Below are 12,066 nucleotides of genomic sequence, written 5' to 3' on the forward strand. Positions count from 1 at the left end.
ACCACTTATGATGGTGCTCAAGTTTGCCGTCGTGAAGGAGACTGGACCAGAGCGGGGTAGGCCCTTACCCCGTGGTAGCATCGCTCGCCAGTTGTTCTGAGCTGGCCGCAGATGACAAATAGGTCACTGAAACAATAATTTTTTTTGGGCGATAGTGGCTGTTTTTATGGAAAGAAAGTTTGTTTATATTTAAGTTGGAGGTGCAGATAAGGTGGGCGGCATCGAGGATGAATGTGTGGAATGCAGGCCCTGTTTGGAGGCACGGAAAAGGTAATGACAGACGGGCAATGGAAGAAAAGCAAAATCCTTCTAAAGAGGAAGGTTTTTTACAAGGATGTTACATCAAAAAATACCCTAGGTATATTTTAGCGGGGCAGAAGGCCTCCTCTTTTCAACTTACAAACTAAAGTATGAATTTTAATATTCTAAGCTGTTGAGGAAAGAAATATAATTACTTTCACACTGCCATGACTTAATGGCCTACATTGAAAAACAGGGAGTTCATACGGGGTTTACTTGTGACAAATGAACCCTGAAAATCCTTTCAGTGTCTGGATTGTTAACCAAAAGGGTGACCGGTGTTAAGAAATCCAAAACAATACACGGTCCTGAAATCTGGGGGCAAGCTTGCCTGCAGGTACAAAATTCTTCACTTTGACCTTATCTCCAAACCTTAAATTGGTGAGTCTCCGTCCACGATCATATCTCTCTTTAACTGTCTCATGGGAAGCCTTAAGATTACTTTAGCCTTCTTTCACAGGTCCCTGATATTATCGAGATATATTGTCTCAGGCAAAATCTCATTGATGGACCATAGATTAGACAACGGCGTGTTAGGTACAAACTTAAACATGGGAGAAGCAGGAGTACACTTGTGTGATCCGTCGATAGCCGAATTAAACGCGAAGGATAACCAATGCAGAGAGGTATCTCACCTAGAATGATCTTCATGATAAAAGGCTATCAAAGCAGATCGAAGATTCCGCTTAACCCGCTCAGCAAGAGATGGTTGTGGGTAATAAGCAGAAGTAGTGACCTGGAATATGGATAAATCAAAACAAAATTTGCGGAATAAATTAGGTGTGAATGCCTTAGCATTATCGGAGATTATATATTGACAAGGACCAAAAGAAGCCAAAATAGTATTCAGGCAAGGAATGGTAGACTGAGCGGTGGCCAGCTTAGTCGGAAATAACCATGAAAATCTCGTGAAACCATCTACGCACACGAGGATGAATTTGTTCCCGTTTCCCCTTAGATTGAGGGAAGGGTCCGACATAATCGATATAAAAAGGCTCCATGGGGCGAGATGCTTGATGAAATGACAATAGCTTTAGTTTAGTAGACAATGTGGGCTTATTCAGCAAGCAAAATTTACAGGCTTTAAACATTTCCCTGATTTCGGCGTCCATACTCTTCCATTTCTCTCTGACATTTCTCTGGTTGTGAAGATGCCTAAATGTCCCCCAAATGGGGTTTCATGATAATACTTTAAGATTATGGGCACACGAACCGCTGGAAATACTACTTTCATCCTCTGATCATTTCTGTAGTAACGGGGCACAGGATGCACAAAATGCCTTACAATAATTAAAGTATTTATACATTATAATACAAATATTGTTGTACAGGTATACATTGTCCCCTATTTCCCGGTCAAGCTCAACCAGCAGACGAGAGATCCTAAGGTGGACTGTTCGTTTGCAAAGCTGTCCTAATTTTGGAGGCATTAGAGGACAAGGGTTGACGACAATACAAGAAAGAAAACAATTTATTAATAGGCTTGACATGTATTATAAGACTAGCAAGATACCCGTGCTTCGCTACGGTATTATACTGAAATTTATAATTGAATGCTTATTGTTTTAGATATATAATCCGCCGAAATTCCCGATCTGACTCGTTTTCTATTAGATTACGGCACGTTTCCTCCCATTTTTCAATCTTCCTTTCCAGCAATCGATTTCGTACTTCCCGGTCTAGGCTCAGGTATTCCTCCCGGTCAGTTGGGTCCGTAAATCTTTGCCATCTTTTCCTGTAATCATTTTAATATGTATAAAATCCTTCAGGAGATCCGGCGTGGTGTCATATTGGGTGCTTTGGTGGCACTGAACCCGCGGCCGGACTGCATTCTTAGTCATTACCCGTCCAGGAGCCGTTTCCAGCGCGGTCCGCACATTTGACGACGGTCCGGAACATTATTATTATTATTATTATTATTATTATTATTATTATTATTATGTGTTGCTGGAAGGGCTGATGACAGGGAAAACCGGAGTATCCGGAGAAAAACCTGTCCCGCCTCCGTTTTGTCCAGCACGAATGTCACATGGAGTGACCGGGATTTGAACCACGGAACCCAACTGTGAGAGGCCGGCGCGCTGCCGCCTGAGCAACGGAGGATACTTATAAGTACATTAATAACAGTAAAATCAATTGGTCTCACCTCCTTCTACACCCCACCGCCGTTAAGTTTATTTACCGCCTCCCCCGCCCCCCAAAAGAAATTAAAAGAAGGCTTGTTTCTTTATGTTTAAAGGAGATTCCAAACACCAATGTTCACGTCTATTGCCTTCAGTTTCGAGATATAAGTATCCCCATAAAAATAATTTACTTTTTTCACTTCATTTCACACTACTCTCCCCCCCCCCTAAGTGAATTTTCCCGCAAAACATACTTGTTTCTTTAATAGTAAAAGATCTTCTAAATACCAATTATCACGACTCTAACTTCTTCAGTTTTTGATTTATGTGTCCTCATGAAAGGAATTCAACTCCTTTACACTCCCGCCCTCCAAGATGGTTTCCCCACCAAAACGCGTTTTTCTTTGTTTTTAGGAGATCCAAAAACGAATTTTCACGTCTGTAACAACTTTAGTTTTTATTAGATGTATGTATTCTCATACAATTAAGTCAATTCATTTTTCAATTCTTTCAATCCCCTTCATTGGATTTTCCGAGAATACGTGTTTCTTTACTTTTAAAGCAGATTGCAAATATCAAATTTCACGTCTGTAAAATCTTCATTTTTGAGATATCAGTACCCTAATTAAAAGAAATCAACAACATTTTCAGTCACTTTTACCCCCCCCCCCGCCCAAGTGGTATTTCCGAAAACTCAACATACACTTTCCTTTATTATTAATAGAGATTGAAATATACCATTTTTCACTTCTGTAACATGTTAAGTTTTTTGAGATATACTGTAGAAATTCTCATTTTAAAATTTCACCCCTTTTGAGTTCCCCTTACGTGGAGTTTCCAAAAACAAATCACCTATGTTTCTTTACATTTACAGGAGATTCCAAACACCCACTTTTTACGTCTGTAACATTTTACGTTTCCAAGATATTTTGTAGATATAGCCTTTCAAAAAATTCACCCCAATTTGTCACTCCTGTTTAACCGCCATTAATTGGATTTTCCAAAAACTAAAAAATACGTGTTTCTTTGTTTTTAAAGGAGGTCCCATATATAAATTTTCAGTTCTGTAATATCTTCAGGTTCTGAAATATAAGTATCCTCATTAAAGGCATTCAACCCATTTTTCACCCTTTTACACCCCTTCTATTGGGATTTACAGGAAACAAAAAAATACATGTCCCTTTATTTTTAGAGGAGATTCTAACTACCAATTTTTACATCTGTAAATTTTAAAGTTTTAAGATGCAGACACACTCATTTTAAAAAATTCACCCCCCTTTTCACCCCCAATATTTGAATTTTCCAAAAACGAAAAAATACGTGTTTCTTTACTTTTAAAGTAGATCCCAAATACCAATTTTCAGGTCTGTAATATCTTCAGGTTCTGAAATATAAGTAGCCTCATTAAAGGCATTCAACCCATTATTCATCCTTTTACACCCTTCCTATTGGGATTTTCCGAAAACAAAAGAATACGTGTTTCTTTATTTTTAAAGGAGATTCTAAATACCAATTTTTATATCCATACACTAAAAGTTTTGAAATATAGATACACTCATTTTAAAAAATCACCCCCTTTTCAACCCCATTAATTGGATTTTCCAAAAACAAAAAAATACGTGTTTCTTTATTTTTAAAAGAGATCCCAAACACCAACTTTCAGGTCTGTAATATCTTCAGGTTCTGAGATATAAGTAGCCTCATTAAAGGCATTCAACCCCTTTTTCACCCCTTTCCACGATTCCTATTGCGATTTTCCAAAAACAAAACATGCGTGTTTCTTTATTTTTAATGAAGATTCTAAATACCAATTTTTACATCTGCAAACTTCAAAAGATTGGAGATATAGATTCACTCATTTTTAAAATTCACCCCCTTTTCACCCTCCCATTAATTGGATTTTCCAAAAACAAAAAAATACGTGTTTCTTTATTTTTAAAAGAGATCAAAAGTACCAATTTTCAGGTCTGTAATATCTTCAGTTTCTGAGATATAAGCACCGGTATCCTGATTAGGCATTCAACCCCTTTTTCACCCTTTTTCACCCCTCCTATTGGGATTGTCTGAAAACAAAAAAATACGTGTTTCCTTATTTTTAAAGAAGATTCTAATTACCAATTTTCACATCTCTAAACTTTTAAAATTTTGAGATATAAACACACTCATTTTAAAATTTCACCCCCATTTTCACCCCCTTAGCGACGGAATATCCAAAAATCCTCACTTAGCGAGCACCTGCATCTTAATATGAATATATCCCCAAAACTTCATTTCTTTATGTCCAGTAGTTTTGGCTCGGCGATGATGAATCAGTCAGTCAGTCAGTCAGTCAGTCAGTCAGTCAGTCAGTCAGTCAGTCAGTCAGGACAAGCTACTTTATATATATAGATATGCACAAATAGTAAGAAATTTTACAAACAAAATAATCCTTGATGAAGTTATTCTTGACCCTCACGAAGTTATAATGTTTGAGTAAGTTCACAAAACAAATTAATTCTTATATCTTGAACATCGTTGACATATTGGCTGTTCTATAAAGAATAAAAAATAGCCTTCCATTGACTACGCAAAACAAAATGGAGTGCTTGATCTCCAGGCTAAACCATCCTGAATCTCAATGGTATTTTGAAGCTTGAATTCAATTGTATCACTTTAAACAAAACAGAAACACTAGACGTCCACTGAAACTGAGTGGTGGATAACCATGGTATCCCTTTCAACTCTATCTGTACAATATTTACAAAAATGTATTTTACTTTCCCTCATAATCTGTACCGGGCGGTACACCTCCACTCCGCTAATTTAAAAAGTGCGCCAGTTGAAACTCCTCTGCTGGAGGAAGTCTGAACTTTATCTACGCTATTAATTCTCTACTTTCTCAGAAGATGTCACCACGTGGAAGATGTTGAGTTTTTGAACTGTGTCATTTTTGATGTGGTTTTGTTTCGCTTGAAGTAAGAAGTGTGAACTTTCTCTTCTAGAGGACACTACTGAAGATCAACAATAGTGCAACCTAGTGCGGAGTCAAAGAACTATTTTGTTGAAGAAATTTTTATTTCAAATGTTTGTTCTTTGCTAAATTTTTTTTTAGTCTTTGGTTAAGTTGGCTGTATACCCCTCTCTTTCCCCTTGTTTTGCATTTAACCAATCCTGAATTTCTTTGAGTTATTTCCGACCAATCCGATGTATCTTCCCCCAACTTGAATATGTTTCTGTACCCGAGCCAATAAAAAGTTTGTGGGAGGGTGTTTTCATTCCCCTAACGCCTAGAACCTTCCGCGAGAGGATATAAACTGCTGATTTTAGGGTCTCCGGGCCACTTCTGTTCCATCTTTCAGTGTATAAAGTACATAGCAGGAGGCGGGAAGCGCCTCTTTCCTCGGCAGCGGTCAGCAATAAGGTAATGGCCGATTAATAAATTCTTTCTTTGCTAGCTCAGCAGTTTAACTCTCGGGGCGGGTGCGAAGCGTTCCTCCATGTAACCTTTTCCTAAAATGTAACGATCTTTTCTTCTATTCTCTTTTAAGCTGCATATTGGGATAGAGAGTGCTAACCCTCTCGAGCTCCCACTCACATTGTCTTGAGGTGAACTTATTTTCTTAACCTATTCTTCGATAATGTAAAACAAATTGCTCTTTTCTAAAGTCACCTCGGTAGTATGGGATTAGCCCTTGCATTAGTGGCCTAGAGCCAGATTAGGTTTTTAAAAACAAGTGTATTAGGAGTGCAAGATCGCCTCCTCTCAAATTGTTATTTTAGAGGTCATGTAACTGCCCATTTTTATTTAATAGACCTCAGTAGGTTGGGCATTTTACCCCTGTGTCTATGTCCAGTGAGGACAACTTGAAGGTGGAGTTTGGTGTGGCCTGGGAGAGGCTTAAATTTTGAGAGCGAGTGGCTCTTTTGGGAAATTGAGTGTTCTATGCCTCGTGGAGGCTGTTCTGTGTAATTTGGAGCAAGGGCTCCTAGGTATGAATTGCGTTTTCTGCCCCTCTGTTAAAACTTGTGTTTGGGGTAAAACTGAGCTGATTGCCCAAACATTGTGAATTCGGGGCGCGAAGCCCAAATCCTGTAAATATTGTAACTACCTTATTTGACTTGCTACTCTGTACCTGCCATGCTTGATACTTATTTATTTTGAAAGGAAAATATAACCTTATTAAATTTTTAAATTTAGTTTACATGCACTATAATTTCGTAGCTTGAGATCCATTCACACCCGCACCTTCTTTCACCTCTACCTACCACGGAAACCTCCGTAACAAGTGGTAGCAGAGCGTGGTTGAATGGGTCTCAATTTAGCCCCTTTTGACGGCTAAACATTGTTTGTTCCGAACTCTAACTATTTTCCCAGTTGCTGGAATTTTTTTGAGTTTTTCAAAATTGTTCTGTCACCACGCCCGGCCCTCGCGATGTTCTCCATCTTAACTATTTGCGCAAGGAGGAGTTGATCTATGAATTGACTATTAGAAATGTACAATCTAGAGGCACGGTTGCAGTAGACACAAACAAGCTTAGAGAGTCCCTAGATTTGCCCATTTCCATCCCCAATTTGGGAGAGAAAGAAATTGACGACTCTCTTTCCACGATCACGGAGAATATTACCGGGCTAGCTTCTGTAGTTAGTTTTTTTGATGAAAATGATCCTTCTCCTAATCAAATTAAGCGTGTGCAAGCTAGGCTATATCATTTTTCGAATAGGGTTAACGATCTGTTGTCTCTAAAGTTGAATGACGTTCAGAAGAAGGAAGCTAGTACGCTGCTTGAAAATATGTCTGAATTATCTAGCAAGGTCACTCAATTGTTAACAGGGGAGGTTCCTCCCAAAAGCGATCTACCCACCACAGTGAATGCAGGTAGTGAGGAAGCGCCTCCCAAGGGAGAAGTTAATAGGATAACCGTTGCTGCTCAAACTATCCCTGCCCCATTGGACAACGAATCTGAACGTCGTGCATCATTGAGTAACATCCGTTCTGAATTAACTTCCTTGCCATTGAAACCTTTACCTACTATGTCACCCGGGTTTAGCAGCTTGCCTCATCCATTGGCAATGTTGCTCAGAGGTATCTCTAAGTTTTCCGTTAATACCACCAGTGATGTAATTTCTTTTTTAAGATTTCTAGTTGAATTTCAGGATCATGCCCTTGTGTTTTCTCTTTCTCCATGTCAAATTTTGCAAATTATCTATCCGTATGCTATTGGTATTTTCTCAGATAAAATCGTAAGAGCCATTGCCGAGCAATCATCTATTGAGGATTTCCATGCCCATTTGCTAGCTAACTTCATCCCGGCTAGGGCCAGGTCCTCCCTTATTCAGAAGTACTATTACCGTGTACAACGCTTGGATGAAAACTTGGCTGATTTCATACAGGACATTAAGTTTTATACTAGGGTGTTTGCTCTTCATTTCCCTGAGGATCAGATTGTACAAGCTATTGTGGAAGGGATTTCACCACCCTACAGGTCATATTTGTGTTTCGCGGCGTGCCCGCAAACTTTCTCGGAACTTGAAGCATTGGCCGTCTCAGCGGAAGGAGTTAGATACGCCGATTCTTTGCGTGTCGCGAAAGAACCCCCGCCTTCCTTTAGTAATACTCGGCCTCCACATCGCCGACCAGTCAATCCCCGTAAATGTTATGCTTGCGGGTCGCCTGACCATCTGCGCAACAAGTGTCCACTGATCAAGTCAAGTGTGACAAGGAATGGAGCCGGGTCATCACAAGGCTGTTTTAAATGTGGGGCTTTCTCACATATCGCCAAGAATTGTCCCAATTCGAATAGCACCCCCTCCTGCTCAACTTCTGGCGCAAATTCCAACAATGCCAATAATAAAAAGTGACTAGTGGCTTCGGCTGAGTCGTCTAATCCACCTTCCCGAGACTCAGCCCCTGGTAAACAGGTTGTAAATTCAGGGAACGAGCAATTTTCAAATTCATCTTTTGAAGGTCCCAAAGAGTGTCTTAGGATTGCGGCGGATTCCCCCGCACCGGTCCCCTTTCTCAAAATTGAGTTAAATAACGAGCCTATAACAGCTCTCTTAGATTCAGGTAGTGTTTGTTCTATTATTTCGGCTGATTGGTATTCAAAATTGAAATCTGTTTGTAAGCTTCCTAACTATTGTTTGTCGGCGATCCAATACCTTTCGGCTAATTCCTCTCCATTAGAAATTCTCGGTTCCTTATATGTCAAAATTCGAATTTTTCAATTCACATGGAAAGTTAAATTGTTTGTGGCCAAGCATTTGTCTTGCCCCATTATATTGGGAGCGGACTTTATTTCTCACACTGGTCTTGTGCTCGATCTTCAGAGTAGGTCTTGCACTTTCAAATTTGCCTCTAATTGTAATATCCCTCTATTAAAGTGTAATTCTGCATCATGTTCTTCTATTTCGCCTACCCAGGATGAGATGTTGTTAGACCTTAGACACCTACGTGAGGAGCAGGCTGATAGTATTCGCAATTTGTGTCAGTCGTTTCCCGAGGTGTTCTCTGATACTCTTGGTGTTACTGACCTTATTGAATACAAAATTGAGGTCACGGATTCGATTCCTGTCCGTTTTCCACCTTATAGGCTATCTCCACCTAAAATGAAGGCTCTAAAAGAAATCATCGATCAGATGTTGAAGGACGGTATTATTAGGCCCTCTAAGTCAGCGTATTCTTCGCCTATTTTTTTAGTCCCGAAACCCCAAGGAGGCTTCAGGCCTGTCATTGATTACAGGGCTCTCAATCGGAAGGTGGTGTTACAATCTGTGCCCCTTCCCGACCTTCATTCTTGTTTTTCATGGTTTCGTAAGGCCAAGTTCTTCACCATCTTGGACTTGAATCAGGCCTATAATCAAATTCCCCTTGCCGAAGAGTCTAAACATCTTACAGCGTTTGCCACGGACTGGAATTTATACGAATACAACCGCGTGCCTTTCGGGCTCCCCACGGGAGCAGCTGTACTCACTAGGCTACTAGATAGGGTCTTCTCCGACATCAAATTTGAGTACTTATATCACTACTTGGATGATGTCGTCGTATTTTCAGAGACTTTTGAAGAACATCTAGATCATCTGCGAGAGGTTCTGGATCGCCTTCGTAAGGCTGGGTTAACTGTTAAGTTGTCCAAGGTTGCCTTTGCTAAGCCCTCTATGTCTTTCCTAGGGCATATTGTGTCACCTGATGGTGTAGCAGTCGATCATTCTAGAACACAGGCCATCCTTGATTTTAAACCTCCCAAGGACATTAAAGGTATCGCCAGGTTGATTGGTATGGTGAATTTCTTCAGGAAGTTTATTCGTAACTTCGCTAATAGAGCGGCGCCCTTAAACCTTCTTCGTAGGAAAGGCATCAAATTCGAGTGGGGACCTTCTCAACAAGCCGCTTTTGAAGACCTTAAATTAGCTCTTTGTAATGCCCCTGTACTTGCTATGCCTGATTTCTCGAAGAAATTCATTGTCCAAACCGACGCATCGTCGTCAGCGGTAGCTGCAGTCCTTCTTCAAGAGACTGAACTAGGGAGGCGCCCCATCGCCTATGCGTCTAGGACATTGTCGGCTCAAGAAGCCAAGTATTCCATCTATGAGCTCGAAGGTTTGGCAGTCTTATTCGCCTTAGAGAAGTTCCGTCTCTATCTGGAACATGTCAAATTCGACCTGGAGACAGATAATCAAGCCTTAAGCTGGGTCTTAGGTAGGCCGCGTCGTACTGGTCGTATAGCCCGCTGGGCCATCCGTATTTCTGCCTTCCAGTTTAATGTTAGACATATCAGAGGTACCGAAAATGTTGTGGCTGATGGACTCAGCCGTATGTTTTCTAACGACGTCGAGACCCAGGAACCGGTCGACAGTTCATCACCTCCCGAGTCCATACTATCTGGTGTTAATGCCATCTTAACAGATGCTCCCATGCTTTTTAGGGATATTGAGAAATACCAACGTGAAGATCCGACGCTGTCTCCGATAATAGAAACCCTTTCTTCTGGGGAACATGTTGTCCCTTATGTTCTGAGGAATGGTGTTCTATGTTGCCCTTCGAGGCATGATAAGATGATGAAAGTTGTTGTTCCAGCGGTTCTTGTACCTATGATCTTCAAGTATTATCATGAGACCCCATTAGGAGGGCATCTTGGTATCTTTAAAACTCGTGAAAAGATTCGTGAAATGTTCATTTGGAAAGGTATGGACGGTGAAATCCGTGAATTAGTAAAGGCTTGTAAATCCTGTTTGCTTAGTAAACCGACCATGTCCACCAAGGTAGGCCTCTTGTCTTCTCAGCAAGCGTCGCGCCCCATGGAACGCCTGTATATTGATTATGTAGGACCATTCCCCCAGTCAAAGGGTAATGCCAACAAGTTCATCCTTGTGTGTGTAGATGGTTTTACCAGATTTTCTTGGTTATTTCCGACTAAGCTGGCTACCGCTCAGTCTACCATTACTTGCTTAAATTCTATTTTTGCTTCTTTTGGTCCGTGCCAATATATTGTATCTGATAATGCTAAGGCTTTTACATCTAACTTATTTCGTAAATTCTATTTTGACTTATCCATCTCTCATGTAACTACTTCTGCTTATTACCCTCAACCATCTCTGGCTGAACGGGTTAATCGTAATCTCAGGTCCGCACTTATTGCCTATCATCATGAAGATCATTCCAGGTGGGACACGTCCCTGCATTGGTTAGCTTTTGCTTTGAATTCGGCGGTTCATGAATCTCATAAGTTCACTCCAGCTTCCTTGATGTTCAAGTTTGTTCCCAACACGCCGCTCTCTAACCTTTGGTCTCTGAGTGACATTCTACCCGAGACAATAGATCCGGATAATATTAAAGATCTTTGGAAGAAGGCTAAAGCCAATCATAAGGTATCTCATGAAAAGGTTAGGGAAAAGTATGATCGTGGACGGAGACCCACCACTTTGAAGGTAGGTGACCAGGTGATGGTCAAGAATTTTGTTCCCGCGGGCAAGCTTGCCCCCAGATTTCATGGGCCATGCATCATTCTCGATTTTCTTACTCCGGTTACATTGTTAGTAAGCAATCCAGCCACCGAGAGGATATTTAGGGTTCACCTGTCCCAGGTGAAACCGGTGTAAATTTTGTTTCAACTTGCTTCATATAATTTGATAGGAATATGAAGGTTATATTTTTTGTGAGTTCCACTCTTAAGGCTTTCTGCTCCTTCTATTATATTTCTCTATATTTAAGCATTTCTTGTAAACCTCCCCCGATTTGTTAAACTGCCATCCTGTCCTTGCCACGGCCATTACCACGCTCCCGTCTCCTGCTCCACTACACACAGTGGCTGGCTTAGATGAAATGCCATGGATATCTGCACGCCGCTGGCCCCTCAATCTCTCTACATGCCTGTGCCCTCAAAAGAAACATGATGGTCCAACACAATTCTGCCGCCTAGCTTTAATGTTTCAGTGCCCCCGCAGCCGCGCGGCGCTGTGCCGCGGCTGGGTTCGAGGAAGGGCCCCCTCGGCCCCAGCGAGGACGACATGTGCACGGCGAGCCGGAGCTCTCCTCCCGGCCAAGGCTGATGTGCGGCGCACGACCGGCTACTTGCCCGCAGCCTGTATATGTTCACCGCGGGCGCGGCGTGTTTCAACACCTCTGCTCCCCTCATAGTGCGGGCGAGCGGTATCTCAGGGTACTTG

This window comes from Anabrus simplex, chromosome 2, assembly GCF_040414725.1.
Source record: "Anabrus simplex isolate iqAnaSimp1 chromosome 2, ASM4041472v1, whole genome shotgun sequence".
In the NCBI taxonomy this organism is placed as follows: domain Eukaryota; kingdom Metazoa; phylum Arthropoda; class Insecta; order Orthoptera; family Tettigoniidae; genus Anabrus; species Anabrus simplex.